Below are 20,279 nucleotides of genomic sequence, written 5' to 3' on the forward strand. Positions count from 1 at the left end.
GGAAAGGGTTAGAATTTTCTATCAACCTTTGATTTTGTCTAGCAGCCTTTTTAGCCATGTTTCCTACCAGTGTTATTTCCACTACCCTTAATTGTTTTAATCAGGCTCATTATCCTATTCATTAGACTTGAAGTAGAGGTTATTCTCAGTGAGCTCTGAGTTGCAGTGCCACTAAGACTAAATGGCTATTAATATTATTTATCTAAATGAACTCTAAAAACAGTCAAACTGAGGTTAAAACCACAGCAAACAGACAAATTAACAGGAACATTGAAATTAAGTGGCCATTTTGGTCAGATTGTCAAACTCAGATGGCAGGGAATAAATCTTCATAAATCCTTAAAGAGGAAGTTAAAAGAGGTAGTTATTTAAGTAGTTACAAATCATATGAGCAAATTTTTGCCTGCAGCACTAAAACCAAATTTCAGCTGGGTGTGCATTTTAGTACTGGAACCAAATTATTGTTTATGTCTAGATCACAATCTCAAGGCCAGAAAAGGCTTCCTGCCTACATTTGTGTTGTATGGAGGCTAATCTGTTTTCTTCAACCTCCCCACAGAAATTATAGACTTCAACTTTGAGAGAAATGTCTAGCTGCTTGCTCTCCCAGATGTATTTGTATATGTATAGATATACACACAGACGCATATATGTATAGCTGAAAGCTTAAATTCTCTAGAACCCTTCACCAAATGGGACACAAAGATTTCGGTCTGAGATTTAGGCTGTAGAGATTTAAGAGATTAACCTCGGTCCCCAGGTGGTGAGGTTTTTGCAGGAATTCATAGGCACAGGGCAGCATCAAGTCAATTAGCTTTATCAACCTTCCCAAGCAAGTTTTCAGTCCCGAAAGATCAGGCCTTCACCCCATCCTTTGGCCCTCAGCTGGCCTCCCCACAGCATCTCTGCTGGAGGCTCCAGGCAGCGTGAAGTATGCCTTGGATTCGGACAAGAAGGGTACAATCCAGGCAGTTCAGTGTATGCTGCTGAGCCAGGAGTTTCCTTAAAATAGTACCTGTGATTACAATAAATATAATCATAGCAATAGAAATGAATGTGTGAGGCCATCTCTGAACCCTCCCCTCTGAAACAGGAGATCAGAGCAGACCTTTGGTATTACCAACATCTGCTAGAATTTCTAAAAAGGCATGAAGAGCCAAAAAGGCCTCTGAAGGTAAGCAGAGCACAGAGGTAGAGCAGCAAGAATGGATCAGAACAAGTCTGGGTCCTCGCAATGTGACACTGCCTGCCTGGGCCCTCTACCTTGCCAGCACAGGGCAACTGGGAACAGACAACTGCTCCCATTCCCTGCTAACAAGGTTCTCAGGAGGGTTTAAAAGATAAGTTCTCATCCTCAGCATTTTACTGTTTCTCTTCTATGGAAGAGACCTGGAAAATCAGTTGTATAATCATCACGAGGCATTATAGTTAAAGGTGTACAAAACATCTTCATAGCCAACCTCACATTTCATTCTTTTGCTTACTTCCTAACCCATCTGAAAAACATGTCCCAGAAAAAAGTTAATACCGAGGAAGAAAGATGAGAAAGGAGACAGGGGAGTTTTCAGTGATACAGCTTGGTGGAGCTGTATAGAATCATAGAATGGTTTAGGTTGGCAGGGACTTTTGAGGATCATCTAGTCCAACCCTCATGCTGTGGGCAGGGACATCTTTCACTAGACCAGGTTTCTCAAAGCCCCATGTAGTCTGATCTTGAACGCTTCCAGTATGGGGCATCTACCACCTCTCTCTCTTCCAGTGTCTCACCACCCTCATTGTAAAACAAATTCTTCCTTATGTCAAATCCAAATCTAGCCTCCCTCAGTTTAGAACTGTTAGCTGTTGTCCTGTCACTACAGGTCCTGATAAAAAGTCTCTATCTTTCTCATAAGCCACTCCAGTTTTGCCCCTGCCTACACAGCCCTTAAATTATATTGAGGAAATGATTATGCCCCTCTTAGCTACAACTCATCTCCTGCGTAGATATAACTACGTATGTCCTGTCCCACTCATGCACCGCCCCAAAAGCCATCCAAGCTATGATTCATATCCTTTCCCAGAGGCTCCTTTAAAAATTCCTGGCCATGCTTGCTGTGGGAAGCCTGTTTGTCTTCGCACCATGAAAAAGGGTTCTGCTATCCTCTATGTTTTTAAATGGTATCCCCGCCTGACTTTCAGAAACAACAGAAATTGTGGAAGAGCTTTTAAGGCTGAAAGACATTTACTTCATTAGGGCTACTTCACAGGAAAAATAGTTTGGCAAAAATAAGCACCAAATGGAAAACAGGTGCTAAAATTGGTTGGTCAGTTCCTCAACCATCTATGGCTCCATTAAAAGGTGCGTGCAGCTGTTATGGTCAGCCACCTGCCTGGGAACACTGGGATTCTGTATTAGTCCCACGTAGTTGGCTGCACCAGGATTTTCTCTTACTTGTCAAATCAAAGAGCAAATTTATCACTCTCAAGGCAAAACAGACAGTATCCTGAACTAGTCATGTGGCAAATCCATTGGTGACTGAGACCTCTTTCTCCAGCTTGTTGAAAAGTTGCAAGTTATAAAGATTCAACAAGCTTTACTCATTTTAAATGAACTGCTCCCCACAAACACGTTTCAATGGGCCTATGATTTTTAGAGGGATTTTTCTGCAGGCCTAGAATTTCATTACTGTAGGCAGATTATTTCAGAAAAGTGAAATCACTCTTAAGAGGCAGTACAGCCTACTAGTGTCCCTCTTCTCCAACTCTTGCTCTGCTCAGTTGAATTTTGTGTACAGAGGGGAGTGATTCAGAAAAGAATAATTTTTCTGTGGTAACTGGTGCTGGAAAAGCATCAATGAAATTACTACTGCACAACATCCCCAAAGCAGATGCAGGCAGAGGCAAAGTGCTCCTCTCTGGAAGAATTCCTGGTATAGGAGTGCTGTAGTACTGATCCCACAGTGTGAAGTCATCTACTCTGGCAAGCTTTACTTTTACCCACTTTATGTTTCAAAGGAGAAGGGGAAATACCCATCTGACGTATCAGTAAGCCAAAGAGGTGCCTGCTTACCTGTGCAGGAGGAACTCTTCCATGAAGCCATGGAGTACCTACCTTCTTAGAAACACTGTTTTACTTAAGTCCTTCTGCATAAATTAAATAAAATGCTACGCAAATACTTCCTACACTACCACATATATAACCAAAATATAACTTACTATTTGAAGATTTAATTTTAGGCCTTGTACTCAGCATATATTAGAACATACAGTTCTGTATATTTATATCATTTTCTTGATTCACAGATGAATGACAAACTTCAGAAGTGTTATTTTTAGTGAAAAGAGAAGCAGACAGACAATTTCATATTGATCTATATAACACAAGATTTTTCAAGACTTTTTCAAGAATTACCAAAGAATTACATTTGCCATATGCCCATAGTTAAGAGTTTAGGGGCAGAACTGCAGTCATCACTGGCTGCCCAGTAGCTGGTGTGACAGCCCTGTTTATGCCAGCAGACGATCTTACCTTTCTTTATGGCCAGATATAAGGAAGGAGTGGGCACAGGGCCTGACAGATCCTTGTAGACATCCAGTCCTAAGAAATGACACAATAGTCAGCAGCTAGAGCAGATAAGGTAATAAAATCTTCAGCAGTGCCATATTTGCAAACACAGGGCGCCCAGATTGGGGACACCGTGAAAGAAGGACTTACTCAGCTCACACAGGTCTTCCATAGCTACAGAACTTCATACAAGCTATACTTGGCTGTGGTCTTAAGGAATTTATTTATGTCATTGTAGATTTCATGGAGTTGTCTTTTGTCTCCCAGCTCAGTTCTTTCATTAGCGTCGTTCATTATCTACCATCTGTCTTTTCTCCTTTTTCTTTCTGGTGTGACTGGTGTGGTTATTACTAGAAAACTTCTTCATTCTATGATGGGAATTTGCACAATTGTCCACATTATTTACTTAGGGAATTCCAGTAGCCCAAAATAAAAGGATCAGACTCTGATATTGGCTAAGCTTATGTAAGCCTAGAATAACTCCACTGATTTGAGGAGAATTTGCCTGGATTTACATTGGTATGAGTACGATAAAAGTCTGGCCCAGAGTTTCTATTTCTTCACTCGCTTTAGACTTCACCAGTCACACAACCCTGGATACTGATAGTTTGACTAAAACTGGAGGCGGGGTTTTTCACAGAGGCTGGCACACCATGGTCTTTTCCAGCTATGGAACTTCAGTTGTCTGTCCCAAGAAAGTTCTGTTGACTGAAGCCATTTAAACCTCCAGCCTAAATTCCAAATAGTAATGTCAAGTTTCTACTAAAGTGTTGTCAGAATTTTTTAACAAGTTCTAAATGCATGAAAGACATCAAAATCAGCAAACTACTACTTGTTTGGACTCCAATTCTCTTTTGTAAGCTAACACAGCTATACACTGGCTGTAAATTATTGCAGTAATAACTGCAGTGGCCCTTTGAAGGCCACTTACACACTCCGAGAGGGATATAAAGTGGCTTTGCTGTAAATAAGAATTGAGCGCTTAACGTTTAGCATTTCTTTTGCTGTTTATTGTCAATAATTCTCTGCAATGCAGTGATTTTTTCTCATGAATAAGATGCATATGGTTGTTGATTGGCTTCTGCTACCAAGACTTTTGTCCTCTGTTGACTCTGCCGGTCTCAGGGCATGCTACTCTGGCAGCAGCACCGGGGGTTTGCACCACCAGCCTTGCCTTGTGGTTCATTGTCACACGCAGTTTCCCCCAGGGCAGCAGCAATTTTCCTGCAGCAATGACCACAGAACATCCGGCATTTTTGTGTTACGGATCACTATCCATAGCAGACTCAGTAACACTGCACAATCGAATGCCACTGAAGCCAGCGGGAGCACCATCAGGCTGTAGGTCAGCAGAGTCTGGGCAGCAGCTCATTCATCCCGCTGCATTGTGTAAGGCATTGCGGCTGCTCGTTACTGGTGTGCTGGGTGATTATCCCTGTAAGAAAATGATTTTTCTCCCGGGTGATTTATTCAAAGCACTTTGAAGTCAGTAGAAAACGAGTGACACCCTGCAATTTTTAATTTATCTGACTGGCACAGCCATCTTCAGAGTTTAAATCAAGATACTTACTGCAGCTGAAACTATCTAAACCCAGATCCATCAACAGGGTAATATCATTTTTAGCTTGCTGCCTGAGGGCACATAACTGACATTTTGTATATATAAAGTATTGGCGTCCCTCATATGCCAAAGTTTAAACCACAGAAAGAATCTTCTGGCAGATTATAACAGAAGCTCCCCAGAGGCAGCTGAAACAGTCTATTATCTGTGCGTGCCTGTGTTGACTGAAAGTTACACATAGGCTGCACTTGACCGTCCAGCAAGGAAAGGCACAATGCCGGCCTTATCCCTGCAGCGCTGTGGAGCAGGAGCTCCCACCAGCATCGAGGTGGCTTTCCCACGTGTGTCAAGGGAAGAGCTGCCCTCTGCAAGCCCCAGCAGGAGCTGCATGGGGAGCACCCCACATCCCTCACTGCAGCTCTGAGGGTCACCACACCGCTCAGGCCACTCAATAAAAGGAACTAGAAGCGTACAGGGATGGGAGGATACCATGTTGGCTCACCTAGGAAATTGTTTTAAAGGGTTAGGGACTAGCAAAGGGTGGCAAGTCTGTGAAGTGGCTTGCACAGAGAATACCAAGAAGTTCCTAACCTTTTACACTGGATTTTTTTTCACCCCAAGACAGCCCAAGGCCTAGGAGGAGGGTAATTTTTCCATCTATACTGCTTTCTTAGGGCTGCTTGAATGAGCTCTCTTCAGTCTTTAATATTAGTTTCTCAAATACTCACTTTACTTGTAAAGCGAGGATGCAAATAATAAAAGCTACCAGAGAGAGCAGTGTTTATCTTTGTGTTGGTTTTTATAGAAAGAGCTTTAAAGTCTGTTTGCAGTAGGAAGTTTTGTGATTTTAATTATGAGAAGGCTAGTCAATGTAGTGGTTCATTTTGGCTCTTCCATTGAAAATGAATGATAAAATGGAGATGAAAAGGAGCAGACATTGTCTGTTTAATTAAGCCTTTCTCCCTAAGTTAAAATGGCAACATTTTAGAACAAATGTATGTGTTATCAAGACAAGAGTTTATATTAAGTTTTTTCTGTACAACTTAGTACGTCATACCAAAGCCCTCACTACTGTTCTTGTGGCATTAAAAAAAAAAAAAAAAAAAAAAAAAAAAAAAAAAAGCCTTAAATTCAGGTTAATTGTGATTTAGATCCACTGTAAATTTTATTTGTATTTTCAGTCGGTCTTATTGTCAAGGAAGGTTTGCCACCACATAACTGACTCTTCTGTCCCTGGCTCACAACCACAATCAGCCACTGCAGGTAAAGCAGTCAAGCATGTGCAAAGCTAAGCCATATTCAATGGGCCAAAAATTAACACTTATTTATGTCTGTGTTTTGCTCCCTCTCTGTAGTATTTACCAGATTCATGCTTCTTTGTAGAGATCTTGTTTCCAATTTTATAAGAAATTAGCACAGAGAAATTCCTGGTTCACCTACCAGATTTCCCATATTCTGGTCAAACACTGCAGGAGAGTGTGATAACTTTTTCTATAGGTGTATATACTCAGATGCAATAACATACCTAGTTAAGACAGCCAGCATTTTTCCCATTTTTCCTATTGTTCAAAGCTATGATTCTGTTTTGCGCCTGTTCCAGTATTACATAGCTGCTGCCCTTCCTCCGCAAACATTAAGTTCATCTTGAGGGTACGCTCAAGTGGTTGACCTATAACAAAGTAAACAGATGTAGCTCAATCACATGAGCTCAACGCATGCTTGTGTGAGGTTGCTTGACAGCCTGGGGTCTGTGGAAGCAAACGTGTAGCTGCAGCAGTGCAGGCTACTCCAGAGGGGGATAGTTTACATGAAGGCAAAGCAGAGTTTAGATTAATATCTTCTGGTACAGAGATGTTGCAACCTTGGCCAAGATTACTCACCTCTCAGAGCTTCATTTCACAGCCTCCAGGGTGGTGAAAACCACACTGTCTGCTCACCAGAGCACACCCCCTGCCCGTCACCAGTCTGCCCTCGTGCTTCCCACTTTAGGAACTGTCCCGGGCTGTTTTCTGCTCCAGCCTGGCTCTCAGCAGGACCGAGGCTGGGTACATCACAGAAGAAAGAAAGAACAGTTTGAGTGGTTGATCAGAGCATCACCTCCCTTCTCCCATGGTGATGGAGAGGACATGTCCCAGGGTCCAGTAGGAAGCATTCAAGTGTAGTTTTAACTTTCTCTCCAAATACTCAGAAGCAAGACCACTGACAAATATCAGAACGTGCAGTAGAAAGGACCCATGATCCCCAGTAACATTTCTGTAATTCAGCTTGACATCCTCTGCCCGGTGCAGCTTGGTCCTGTGCTCCAGTCCCACCCCACACCCATTGTTCTGCCCACGTGTCCCTTTACCCCTCTGCACCACATACCCCCTCTCAGCCATCTCCCTTCTCCCCTTCCAGCCAAGCCACTTCCAGCCTTCCTTTTCCCACCCCAAGAGGGCTGAAACAGAATGAACATGGGATTTGCAGCCACAGTGCAGTTCTGCTCGTCCTCTTTGTTTTCTCTCTACCTGCGTCCATCTACAGCATTTGGGCCACGTTTCAAAACTCAGCAGTTAGCTTACATATTTTTTTGGTGCTTTTAACTTATGAAAGTGAAAAAAAAAAATCTTCCCCCCCACCACCACCACCACTATGGAAATAGTTTGAAAAGACAGAATTCAAATTGCACCTGTATTTAATTAAGAGACAAATTTTCAGGCACTAACTCCTTCTGGCATGGAGAGCAAACCAAGCACACAAGTCACTGTGTGCACTGGCAATGTGGTGTCTTAGCACACCAGCCTTTGGCTGCAGATGAGGATTTAGTCCAAGATAGTTGCAAATGAAAGTGCAAATTACTTACTGCAAAACTAACTCCAAATTTCTGTATGGCAGAAATGATTAAGTCAGATCAACCTGATCAAGTCAGATGAAAAGTTTGGTCCCAGTAGTTCAACATCAGTGTATACTAAGTGATGACTGGACCTTTGGTAAACTTGGAAGAGGAAAAGGTTAGTCATTTATATGAAATAATTACTCTCTGCATGCAGAAAACAGCTCTTTTCAGCATCTAGAGTCATTAATACATGTCATTGGTTGTCTGCAGAAGGGTTATTTCTAGTATATGGAGTCGATCAAAATGCAGATGTGAACACTGCTCATATCTAAACATTTCTTCTTTTTACTTTTAATTTCTCTTTCAAAAAAAAATTCCCTTCTGTTCATTTTCACCACAATGTGAAATGATTTATTATGATATTATGATTGCTGGTGGTGTAATATTTCAAACCCACCAGAAGTTAAGATTTCTGCTCATAAAAGAATCTTAGCTAATGCATTTTTAAAACACAGTTTTTCTGGCAGAAAAAAAACTTGATGTAAACCAATGGTTAACCACCACAGCCAATATCAAGAACTCCAGGTTCTCCAGCACACTTTTCCAGGGCTGGCATTCAAGGCCTGACTGGTAACTCCTAAAAGCCAACGGGTTCTGTCTTAAAACACACACAAAAATATGTTTATGCTAAATACATGCAAGCAGACAATATCCTAACAGCAGCTAGGTTGTCTAGTTCATCTTTTTCCTCTCTCTTCATATAGTGCCTAGTGCAAGAGAAGCCTGGCCCATGATGAGCTCTCCTGCACATATCCTGCCTAGAGAACAGAGGTGATCCTGCCTCCCACGGCAGTGGGGCATGCCAGCCTCTCTCATGCCCTTCAGGTGGTGTTTATTACTGCTGTCAACAGCAGCAGTGACGTGCTAACAGTGTTACTAAAACTGTTTTGATCTTGTTGCAGAATGAATAAACAAACTCATTGGATTGGGACCAGCCTTGTACCTCTCCTATTAACAAAATCCATCCTCATCTTCCCATGGCATGAGCCAGGCTCCCATTGGCACTCCTGTGTGGTTTTGGGGGGTGGGGGGCACACGCATGAGAGTATGTATGTGTGTTATTCTGGCACTTAAATACAGAACATTCAGCAACTCATATTGTCACTGGAAATGTAACTGTTGAATTTCTAACAGTTGGACTCAATTGAGAGCTAAAGGTCAGTTTGCATCAGGTTTTGTATTTAATGAGTAAAACTTAAGTACACAAAAATATCTCATCCAAATGACTGTACCTAGTCCAGTGGGTTTATTTCAGAGTAGTGATGCTCTGAAAGACTATAAGCATGATAGTTACTGTCCTATAATCAAGAAAACCAAAATCCAAGTGCTATCCTGAGAGGTTTTCAGGATTTATCACCCACACAAGAGAAGCCAAACATTCTTTTAAAGGAATTGCCCTTAAAAATGGAAAAGCTATTTTAATCAAGCTGCTGGACTACTTTATCTTGTCACCTGTGCCCAGCAATGGAACACTTTTTTCCTTTAATAGATATGTTTCTTAAAACAGCTTGATCATAAGTGACCTTTGGTTTTAAAGCAGAACACCATGGAACGGTTTAGTCCAGCTCCTCTTCAGGTCAGTGGGAAACCTGCCACCCCTTCCAGCACAAGGGTGCCTCAGCCTGCGACATGCACAGGGCTCTACCCTGCAAAGCCATTTCACCCCCTACCAAAGTTCATGGATGAGGGGGGCTCTCAGCCCCTCTGAGGATCATGGCTAAGAGATGCTTTCCAAGTGATCCACAACAGAATAGCTTGGCGTGCAGCAGCCAGCTGACAGAGGACAGCACTGTGGGAAAGAAGCTTTCAGTTTTGATTTAGATTGTGAAAGGGCACCAGTATCTCTGGCATCTTTGGGCAGGGACTTTCAGGGATGAAGTAGCAGCTGCCTAATCTGCATAACTTCATGAATGGATGAGACAAGCAGGCTGCTATCTGCTGGCCCTTTGGAGGAGGACAGGTGTGACCAGCTCACACAGAGAAAGAGCTCAGGTTCAAACCCTAAAGGGCTTCATAGAGTGACTGGAAAGCAAATGATCGCAAAAGGAATACTGAAATTGAATGTACGATAGTATTCACTGGCAGCTGGTGGAGCCCTGGGACCATGTGCAAAACAAGTTATGGCCATTTTTTTGTGTGCAGGAAACCAGCATGAGAGGCATCACAGTTAAAAGTGGCTATAAACAGTTTGTTGTCAGAGAAAGATGCAGTGTCAAAATAAACAGTTTTTCCATTAACTCGTGTCAGTCTCAGGAAAATCCCCATTAAAATGTCAAAACATATTTTTTGTTATCAGCTGTGAGAACCCTTTTATTTTGTTTTGAATTTTATTTTACTTGCTTTGATATTTAGGTTTTATTGTGATGCTTTTCACACGGACTACTACTTAAATATCCTAATGCAATAGCTAGGAGATAAAATGTTTACTTAACTTTTAAAAGTTATCAGATACTGGATATATCTTGAAGACACTTAATCAAATAAGTTATTATATTGTAACAAAGGAGTTTTGGACAGCTCAATTTATTACAACATATCCAGATGAGACAAATACAGTTAAGTATTCCAAATGGGAGAGCTGCACGTCCAGGAGACAGAGTGCTGATATTTGTGAAAAGGTTAAAGTTAGAGTTCCTCCCAGGAAAACCCACTGACTCAAACATTAAATCTTCTTCCTGCAACTATGCTTCTCTGATAAAGGCCCTTAAGAAATGGCACCAAACAGACAGGACAGGGGGGAAAGGAGTGCAGATCCCCAGGCAATTAATAGCTGGAGATGTCACCAAAGGTAGGTTTCTTGATTATCTAGTCCCTGATACAGCACAGAGAAAGAGTAAGAATTTTAAAACACAGTGATTACACAAAAGCTTATTCATAACATCTAATACCACATTGAAACACAAAACTTTCCTGGGTGAAGTATGTACAGATCTAACAGCAGAAGTGAAGAAGATAACCCAATAGCCTGAGGGGTGACCCCAAAGAAGACCCTGAGAGCCATCAGAGGGGATGAAGGGGCTCAGGTGAGCAAGGACCATCAGCCAAGAGTCTACAAGCCTCTGGGGATCCCCACAGGCAGGGCAGCAAACAAACCACCTTCCCAACACACAGGAAGCTCTAGACCACAGCAAATAGCCTTCAGCTCCTCTGAACGCTGTCCCAGGCTTCTCAGGCTGTCAGTCTAAAACCAGCCCTTGGAGAGTCTCCGATTTTCCACATCTCAGAGGCTTCATTACAGAGTTATTCCCCATGCAGAAGTTTGGGGTTAGGTCTCTTCCCAAGTAAAACACCAGGAGTACAGCTATTTACAATGTTTTACAGTAGGATTTAATATTATCATTAATGACCACAGATTACAGTAAAAACTGGCTTATTAACCAACCTTTTAGTTCATTCCCAAAAAATAATCAGCCATTTCAGACAGATCATTACCTTTGTAGTCATTGTCTCTCTTCACAGGCTAGACATGACACAAAAACTCTTGCATGGATTGCATTGAAGTTTGCTGAAATTGCTTGTGCCAAGTTAACTCTAAGTCTTGTAGGAAAACTGATATAGCGGTGATGAAGCCAAGGGGGCGGGCTACTCACATGTGTTTCCCATTTCCTAGTCAGCATAAGCTGCAGCAGATACACAGACAGAAATTATGCAGAGCTTGTTTCAGCTTTGATGGTTGTACAGCCAGTTACTGGGACTGCAGCTGTTGAAAGCTGAAGGCACTTTGCTTCCCATTGCCTGTCAGACAGGCGCTGACATCCCAGGGAATCTTACCTGAGAGATTGCACGTTCATAACAGCACTGTTAGCATTTGTCTTCTAAGGCATCATCAGCTTAGCAAGAATTCATTAAACTTGGCAATTCTTAAGTATCTCCTGCTGTGCTGGGTGCCTATGCCCTTGCATTTTCCCATGCACCTGTGCTGTGTTTCCCCCAGTGCCAGGGACCAAGCCAAGATCCACGTTTCTCCTTAGGCAACATCTTCTGTAAGCTGCCTGCAAACTTTCTGCCAAGAAAACCTGGGAGAATGGAGGCCAGAAGCAGCACAACTAGGTCACCTCTGGCCATTGTGCTCTGGGGAAAGAGGAGCCCTCATCCCAAAGCACTACTCAGGGAGAGTGGAGGGGAAAAATTAGGACAGAAATATCTCAGAAATTAGGTGGGCAAGACATCCTGGTAGCAGTGGCTGCATGGAGGGAGCCAGGGGAGGGAAGGGCTTTCAGGACCACAGGGCACTGTGGGTCAAGTGTGTATAGTTTCTATACGGATGCAAGTGTCTGTAGTCAACCAGCTGAGGACACAGAACAAATGCCCTGTGTGGAAAAATACACCTCTGAGTGCTCCCAACAATGTGTATCCAAGCATTGGAAAACAGGTCCTGTCTCCCCTGCTCCCATCCCATAGACCTGTTCTCATCCGAGCTCGTTTTGCAGAGATGCCTCTTTTATGAGACTCATCATCTCTGGTTTCCTCTAAAACCAGTAAAGAGACACAGAGCTGCTACTTGTCTCATAGGTGGGCTGAGTTACCCTCTGGAGAGGCTGTACCCTCCGTGAACTACTGAAAAAGCCTGTAACAAATTGGCTTCTCACTTGCGCACCCAAGCTGCTCGCCAAAAGTTAGGTGGAGGGGGGCTAACCCACAGTACCTCTCTCAACCTCTTTCAGTGGGCTTTTCCCAAAATAAGGCAAAGTCAAAGGGGCAGAAGATGATCCAACAGCATCATCGTCAAGGATCTTGGTGTGTCTACTCTACTTCCATTCCCCTGGTCCCTCCCTCCCTCCCTCCTCCCCCAAAAAACCAGGAAAATAATAATTAAAAGCTGTAGCCACCTTGATACAAAGTGGGGAATGCGATAAGGACAGTTGGAATTCCCATAAAGAGAACATAGATTAAATGATGTGTTCAGAGAATTCAGTACCAAACAGTTCTGTTGGTTTGAGGCTTCTTTTCATAGAATCATAGAATTGTCTAGGTTGGAAGAGACCCTTGGGATCACCAAGTCCAACCAGTCCTACCCTACTCTACAAAGTTCTCCCATACACCATATCCCCCAACACCACATCTAAATGGCTCTTAAACACACCCAGGGATGGTGACTCAAACACCTCCCTGGGCAGCCTATTCCAATGCCCGACCACTCTTTCTGTGAAAAATTCTTTCCTAGTGTTCAGTCTAAATCTACCCTGTTGGAGCTTGAAGCCATTCCCTCTCATTCTGTCATTAATTACCTGTGAGAAGAGACCAGCACCAACCTCTCTACAGTGTCCTTTCAAATAGTTGTAAAGAGTAATGAGGTCTCCCCTCAGCATCCTCCTCCTCAAACTAAACAGTCCCAGCTCCTTCAACCGCTCGTCATATGATTTGTTTGCTGGGCCCTTCACCAGCTTCATTGCCCTCCTCTGCACTCGCTCCAGCACCTTGATATCTCTCTTGTATTGAGGTGCCCAAAACTGGACACAATACTCGAGGTGTGGCCTCACCAGTGCTGAGTACAGGGGCACAATCACCTCCCTACTTCTGCTGGCCACGCTATTTCTAATACAAGCCAGGATGCCGTTGGCTTTCTTGGCCACCTGGGCACACTGCCAGCTCATATTCAGCCGCTGTCAATTAGCACCCCCAGGTTTCTTTCTGCCAGGCAGCTTTCCAGCCACACTTCCCCAAGCCTGTAGCGCTGCATGGCGTTATTGTGGACAAGTGCAGGACCTGGCACTTGCCCTTATTGAAACTCATACCGTTGATGTTGGCCCAATGATCCAATCTACTTAAGTCTCTCTGTAGAGCTTCCCTATCCTCCTGGGAATCAATGCTCCTGCTTAACTTGGTGTCGTCTGCAAACTTGCTGATGGTACACCCTATGTCCTTATCGAGATCATCAATAAAGAAGTTAAACAGAAATGGTCCTAATACTGAGCCCTGAGGCACACCACTTGTGACCGGCCGCCAGCTGGATTTAAATCCATTGAGCATCATTCTTTGTTTTGTTTTTGGGAGAGGGGGTCAGGGGTTCTGGGGGGCAGGGTGCAGAGGGTCTCTTATAGCAGGCAGAAGATGCTGCTTGGAGCACCTGGAGGGAGTGAAGCAGGGAAGGTTGCAGTATGGAAAGACAAGAGCTGCTGTGGCCACCCTGACACGAACAGTCACCCAAGTGTGAAGGAGCATCAAAGGAGTCAAACATCACTGAAATTTTGCCTGAGGCCAGGGCCAGAACTGAGCTCATGTCTTGGGTTGTCAGAAAGTGAAGACTCCTCGATTTCAGGAACAGATAGTTTGGTATCTTGGGAATGTCTCTGAATTAAGGAATCTGTTGATGTTTTGGGGTAACCTGACTTCACATTAAAAGCTACCTTGACTAAAGCCTCCCTGGATTTTTCCTCATGCATTGTACTGTTCCGACATCTGATCCCCATTCCTACAGGAAAAAAAAAACCCACCCAGTCCTTTGCTAAACAGACAAAGGAAGTGTCTTGCAATATAGGTTCATACCCCCCTCTAAAAATGCAAGTTTGGCTTTAAACAAACCAAGCAAAAGATAATTGATTCCTTGAACCAACAACCTTTAATAGCTCCCACCATGATATCACTTGCTCTTCCTGTGGAGACCTGCCAGTTTTTCCCCTGGCTCCTTTCTAAATGTCCCAGAAGAAAAACACAAAGGGAAACATAATGAAGGAAGGCTGTGGGGAAACTCCCCTTTTACCCATTTCCAGAAAAATGAATTCCTTGGGATCTTAGCTAATAATGATATAATCTTTACTCCTGCACAAGAGTGAATTTCTTCTTACAAAAATAATGTCATCTTGTTTCCATTTCTTATTTCCATTCCCCCAACAAAACCAGGAAAAAAAAAGGTGATACAGAGAAAAAGTGGCTCAGAGAGTACAGGTGAGATACTTTATGGAAAGCGTGATGTTGGGGAAGGATCTGAAAAGAGAGGGAGTGGGAATGAGGGGGTGACTTGACCCAAGGCAACAATAATTCTCCATGGGAAATAGCTTTTGCACAAGCCTGCTAGAACTATCCCTCATCCAGCAGTACCGCACTGACTCTGGAAGAAAACAGTCCCTCAGGAAATCATCACAATGAATCCAATGCAAATATTTCTTGAGTAAGAACAGCAGACACCATTCCCAACATTGGTTTTGTATTGACTTTCATGGACCTGAGACCGCAGATACTTGGAAACCTTTGTAGCAAATTTACCAACAGTTATCAATGAAGCCTTGCAGCATCCTACCATTCCAGGATACACAATATGACTTTTTTATTTTTTTTTAAGAAGCTGTGTTGCAAATTATAACACTTCTGACATTTCTTTTCAGTCTAAAAACAACTGATCATATCTTTCCGGTGACTTTGGGATTCTTTCACACCTTCCCTCACTTACCTCTACATGCCTAAATGGCTGGACTCTATTTCAGTTTGCTGATTAATGCCATCTATTTTTTTTCACTTCGCCTGCACAAAAGCAGTGTAAATATAACTCCATGCTGAGACATTTAAACACCCAGGAACCAATTCAGCAAGAAGCTTGGATGTGTCTAAGTATGCTAATCATCCCTGGCTCAAAGTCAATGTTTCACTGCTTTGCTGAATTGAGATGCTAAATGTAATCTTCAGAGGAACTTCCTTGAAGAGCACATACATCATTGCGTTTCAGAATCTTACTAACTATGGAGAGCTCAGAGATGTAGGCAAGAGCATGGTACAGCACCCCACGCTTTTCCTTCCTAAAGCAGATAGAGGTCTATGCACAATCCACGCAAAAACTTCACAAAAATCAAAGCAAAAGGGACTGGTTCCTACTGAGTGACTTTAAAAGGGGCATGGTATAAATAAAATGTGTCAGTTTGCATTTTTATCCCAAATTACAGCCCGAAGTTTTCAGGATTTTTTTCTTAACTGCTGAAGAAGATTTTCAGATGGGTAAGTTCACAGCTCTATTAATCATTGTTATACCTATTTTGCATGTGAGCTATTTCCTCTGAATTTGTAACAAGTCGTAAGTCTTCTGCTCTGTGAAAGTATATCCATGAGTGCCTCCTTCTGAACACAGAAACCAAATAAGTGTTTCTAGTTTCAGTAATAGTGAAGTTTTCCCAGTCTAAGACAGCATGTTGAAGCATTACAAGCTGATGCTCAGCACACATTATAACTGTTTTATGTAAAATAAAAAAAATTAAAAAATTAAACAAACACTACCATAATTCCACATTTTCAAGGAGAAAAACAGCATCATTTAATTGTCTCTAGATGACGAAACACATCTAAGCAAGGAGTAGAAGATTTATAGCCCAGTTGTTCTAATAATCAATCCCAATCACAGTGTGTCTCTGCTCACCCTAACAGAAACATCTGCCTACCCACCCAGGCTAGGGATAACCACTGCTATCTGACATTCCACGGACAATGCTGTTACAGCTGTAGGTCTGTCATAAGCAAACAGCTGAATACTCCGCTGAATGTGTCGCAGTCATTCAGACTCCTGAGATGCTTCTTCCTGACCTTAGTAATACGCTAAGAGGGATTTTAATCCCAAAGAACCAGCCTTCTGCTACGTATCTTGTAAAATTTGATGGGGGGGTTGGTTTGTCTCTTTATTTTTTACCAACATGGCCTGGCAGAAGTTTAACAAGCTAATGAATACTTCTGAATGACCTTCCTTATGTCTTACGCCAACATCCGACAGCAGAACACAAATTCAGAAATAGGCAAAAAAAAAAATTGGGAGAGAGAATCGAAATGGAAAAGCTCACCGCTTTTGCAAAATGGAGCTGCTTGTTCCAGTTGTCCTGCTGCACAGCTCACTCCTCTTGGCTGCTTTCGGCACAGATTAGTGACCTTCAACCCTGACAAATATGTTGCCCTCATGCTTTTATGATCTCCTAATCTCTCAGAAGGTGACACATTCTGAGATTAGAGTAAATACACCAGGATCCCAGTGGCAGCATAATACAGATGCAGCTGTGATGAATGCCAATTAAAACAGTAGCAGCATGTGACAGCTGTTTACAATTACTTCTAATTAGCAAGTTTTAAACACACTGTTATCAGGCTCCTCTTTGAAGTATGCCACCAGAATAGGTCCTGAGTTCATGAGTCCTTAGTCCTTTGAGTAGCTCTCTGCTAGACAACTACTGCATGAAGGGCTTTAGTGGCAAAGCTTTGCATGATCTGCTAGCATTTCCCTGAAAAATGCCTCCTAAAGGATAAAGGAACATCAGCAATGGGTGGAATTTGGGCACAGGACACTGCCCAGATGAACTGTTAAACCTAATTTGCCTACAGTGCTCCCAATCACATGTTAAACTTTACCTATAAATACACAAACTAAACAATATAAGCAGGCATCTACAATGAAGTTCTGCAAATATCTACCCAAAGAGAAGGAAAGTTAAGGTTGTTTTTAAGCCAAATTTGCCACATCTCAGACCAATTTTAGAAACAGGGTGTCTTCTCTCCTTCTCGCTCTCCAGCAAAAGAAAAGCCCCTGCTTAGGACTTGTTCCCATTGCTCAGTGAGGTCTGCCTGAAGCATGTGGGGACATGCTGGCTGCACCTATCCCAGGAAAACAAACACTGCTAGTGATGCTGCCAGGCCCAACCATCGATGCTATCACGCTGGGAGAATGGTCTCTGGCATGCTGGGGCCCATGCCGTCCCAGACAATCCCATCCCTGCATGGGTGCAGGAGCCCACAGGGACCAGCAGCACCCCCAAGGCTACGTACGTGCAGCCACCCTCTCCGGGAGGGCGCGGGAAGGATGTGGTCAAACGGCAGCAGTTGGCCCCCAGGCTAACGAACAGACCTTGGCACTGGCTCAGGATAATTCTAATAAACACAGCAATTAGGGCCAGCTTTAACGAGATTGCTTGAGCAATGCAGGTAGTCTGGGCTCCAGCACAGGCTGGGCACCCAAGCAAACCCTCGTGGGCCCCAACAGACCTGCACTGCTCAGGGGCACGTCTACGCTACCACATTTTCACTCTGCTCCTTATCTAAATTAAGGTCTCACCAGTTATGTCACCATAATACATGTACCATGGGACGCAGGAATGGCAGCTCCAGCATTAGATGCCAGTGCAGAACAGAATGGCCACCCGTGTCCCCAAAACACATGAATTCATACAAACCTTAATCATCTTAGATCAAAGAAAGGGAATGAACGCTCAAAACAGTTTCATGCAATGACCCAGCCCTGCAGGCACCTCCTGCAGGTCCAGGGATGACCAGGGGCATTTGACAATCATACAAGATCAAGCAGCTGTAGCCCAAAACCCAACTGCTCCCCAAGGCGTGCAGCCACTTGGTGCATTTCCCTGGTACTCAGATGACTTCCAAGGGCACTCGCTTCAACAACAGTGCAATCTCCTCTGTTACTAACACCAAAGAAACAACTGCTTATTGCCTGAACAGTCACATTGCAACTAGGAAATCATGTTTCATATTTCAAAGGTAACTTGGAAATTACAATATGGAGCGCTTGACATCTTAAGAGATCTATATATCATGTTGACACATATAAACAAAAAATGAGACCATACTGCATAATGTCAAGCAGCTTTTTAGCTTGTTTTAAAAGAGGCAACCTTTACAATGTAAAGACACACTTTATTTAGGTCTGAATAGGTCATTTTTCTCTTGCTGTTTTTTTTTCCTGACAGCAGTTGTTCTTTTTTTTTCTTCACCAAAAAAGTTGTATCTCAATCAGCTCGTAAACACTTGTGCTTAAAACTTTATGATCTCTATAGAAAAATATAATCAATTCTTAAGTTTTTGTAGCTTTTCTTAGCTTTTAATAGAACTATGGAAATTTTCCAGCAGCTACTTTAGTTTCCATGAAGCAAGAGTGCTCAGGGCTCTCAGTAACCCTCCTTACCAAGAGACTTATAACAACGGTGCAGGGAGAGGTGGGTACATTATTTTTGTGATTAAGAACTAGCAGGTTTGCTCTCCATTTATCTCGATCATCCTATTAGTGCAGCTAAGACATCTGCATAACGTTTCCTTTTGCTATGGTTCATGTGAGCTAAATAACGCATATGTTAAAAACCAGCCTTTCAGCGGCTTTTAATAGCAAGGGAAAATAAACTCCTGCAGTATTACTGATACAAAATCTCCGTCTTGGCTTCATTACCTGATGTTATTTAAAGAAAATTAGTGGCTTTGCACTGACAAAACCCATGCAGAGGAATAATGCATTAAGCTCATTTTATCCAATATGTGCAGTACAGGTTTAGTTAATGGTCTTTTAGTTAAAATACCAGGACTCCATCAGACTGCATGTTAACAGGGTAACCAAGACATTCATTTCAACATCTCTCAGTCCCTGATCTCTAATAGAGGCACCATGTCGTATCCATTCCTCTAATCTTTCTGCCTCCTTCGTTCAAGATGGGAGCCAAGAATGGCTTTTTGTGCATATGGCACTTGGTGTATACAGCAATTGGAGCATACAGCACTTTATGCATACAGCACCGTGCATCCACCACCCATCTCACAACTACGTGTAAATAACTTTGTGCAAAGGCGGCACCACCTGAACGGTATCGCTGATCCAAACCAACCACTGCTTCTTGCAATGCTTTCTGTTCCCTTCTGGCATGCACATGCATATAAACATATGCATTTATCAGATGGCCGTGTCTTTATTGTACAGATACCATATACCCTGTTTCTTTTTAACAGATTGTTCTGTCAATGCTCCACCCATTTTTTGTTGTCTGTAAAGAGACCGCACCTCAGAAACTTTTATTCCAAGAGCCTATCACTGGATTGTCTGTACCAAAAAAAAGTTAAGATGACTTTTAAGTGGCTACTGATGTATAGTACTGTTTCAAACGTATAATGGGAGGTAACTTTTGGGAGTATTTTACTTGCTGTTGTTATGAGAAATCTCTTTTGTGCAAATTAGTCTTTCTCCAAATGGCAAAGTTACGAAAATAAATAGTCTGCAAAAAGTCTAATAAAGTAATTAATTCAGACATTATTTCTGAGTCACAAATCTGTTGCTGCTGTAAACAGCGGGACACGTTCCCAAGGAAGGCTGCCCCCTTCATCACAAATGCCCTATTTAGTGGAGGACAGTTGTGAAATTTCCCCTAGCAGGCAGACGACTGTGATGATGAAAAAGCCATGCTGCCCAAGGGGCTTTGCAAGGAGGTTCGTGTTCATCTCTCCATCTTGTCATCTGACGGAAATTTAGGAGATGCCTCCTGCAGAAATATTTGTCCTGGCAGCCCATCCAGATGACATTAGCAAACTCCTCCAAATTTCCAATAGACACATCTTAAAAACCT

This window comes from Charadrius vociferus, unplaced genomic scaffold, assembly GCF_000708025.1.
Source record: "Charadrius vociferus isolate BGI_N301 unplaced genomic scaffold, ASM70802v2 scaffold450, whole genome shotgun sequence".
Classification (NCBI taxonomy): Eukaryota; Metazoa; Chordata; class Aves; order Charadriiformes; family Charadriidae; genus Charadrius; species Charadrius vociferus.